This window comes from Geospiza fortis, unplaced genomic scaffold, assembly GCF_000277835.1.
Source record: "Geospiza fortis unplaced genomic scaffold, GeoFor_1.0 scaffold819, whole genome shotgun sequence".
NCBI lineage: Eukaryota > Metazoa > Chordata > Aves > Passeriformes > Thraupidae > Geospiza > Geospiza fortis.
This window is the reverse complement of record NW_005055274.1, coordinates 13,092-14,678: the sequence shown is the minus strand read 5'-3', so window position 1 is coordinate 14,678 and position 1,587 is coordinate 13,092. Positions and strand designations below refer to the sequence as shown.

At 62.4% G+C, this 1,587-nt stretch overlaps 1 long non-coding RNA gene across 1 annotated transcript in view; it reads right to left on the bottom strand.

The window, feature by feature from the left end:
• Positions 1-666: 666 nt before the first annotated feature.
• LOC115949257 overlaps positions 667-1,587 on the bottom strand; it is a 1,548-nt gene continuing 627 nt past the window's right edge. Inside the window, exons 2-3 of the long non-coding RNA XR_004082811.1 lie at positions 1,309-1,465; positions 667-769 (exon numbers count right to left, since the gene is read on the bottom strand). This is a non-coding gene — a long non-coding RNA (uncharacterized LOC115949257). The remainder of the gene's footprint in view (positions 770-1,308; positions 1,466-1,587) is intronic.

The following is a 1,587-nucleotide window of genomic DNA, read 5'->3' as shown; positions in this document are numbered from 1 at the left end:
AAAATCGGGAATTTTGGGATCATTGGGATATTTGGGATAAAGGAGGGGATTTGGGGGATCCTTGGTGACCCCTGGGGACATTGGGGACACCGGTGTCACCTTCGGGCCGGTACTGGGCCACGATGGTCACTGGGGACACCCTTGGGGACCCTTGGGGACCCTTGGGGACACTGGGGACAGGGCTGTCACCTTTACCCTTGGGCTGGGCCACGATGGTCACTGGGGACACTCTGGGGACACTTGGGGACATTTGGGGACACCCCCATGGGTTTGGGGACATTGGGGACACTCCCATGGGGTTGGTGACCCTTGGGGACATCGGTGTCACCTTCGGGCTGGCACTGGGCCACGATGGTCACTGGGGACACTCTGGGGACACTTGGGGACACTCCCATGAGGTTGGGGACATTTGGGGACATTTGGGACAGGGCTGTCACCTTCGGGCCGGTACTGGGCCACGATGGTCACTGGGGACACTCTGGGGACACTTGGGGACACTCCCATGGGGTTGGTGACCCTTGGGGACACTCCCATGGGGTTGGTGACCCTTGGGGACACTCCCATGGGGTTGGTGACCCTTGGGGACACTCCCATGGGGTTGGTGACCCTTGGGGACACTCCCATGAGGTTGGGGGCATTTGGGGACATTTGGGACAGGGCTGTCACCTTCGGGCCGGTACTGGGCCACGATGGTCACCGACTGCCCGGCGTTCTTGAGCGCCAGCGCCGCCTGCTCGTGGGTGGCCCCGCGCAGATCGACGCCGTTCACCTGCGGGGACAGCGGGGACAGCTGGGGACACGCGCGGGTGGCACTTGGGGACGGGGTCGGTGCGGGGAAATGGGCGGAAAATGGGGAAAATTGGGGAAAATTGGGGAAAACTGGGGAAAATCGGGGGGAAATGGGGGAAAAGGACATTTGGGGACAGCTGGGGACACCCTGGGGACAATCTGGGGACAATCTGGGCACCTTGAGGTCACCTGAGGAGCCCTTCCCACGATGAGGATGATGATGGTGGCGACCAAAAAACCCAAAAAACCGCCCAAAAAACGTCCAAACTGCCCCATTCCTCCTCCCCTGCTGGTGTCCCCAAGTGCCACCAAGGGGTTGTGACACCCTGGGGACAATCTGAGCACCATGAGGGCACCTGGGGACCCCTTCCCATGCTGAGGATGATGATGGTGGCGACCAAAAAACCCAAAAAACTCCACAAAAACCCCAAAAAACGCCCAAACCGCCCCATTCCACCTCCTCCAGTGATGTCCCCAAGTGCCACCGGGGGTGTCCCCGGTGTCCCCAGGGCCACCCACCGAGAGGATCTGGTCGCCCTTGCGCAGCTCCCCGCTGAGGTCGGCCGGGCCCCCGGCGAGGATGAAGGAGATGAAGATCCCCTCGCCGTCCTCGCCGCCCACGATGTTGAACCCCAGCCCCGTGGAGCCGCGCGGGATCACGATGCGCCGCGGGTCCCTGGGGACGTTGGGGACGTTGGGGACATTTGGGGGGTTGGGGACATTGGAGGGGATTTGGGGGATTGGGGACGTTGGGGACATTGGGGGACATTGGTGGGGATTGGGGGGGTTGGGGACATT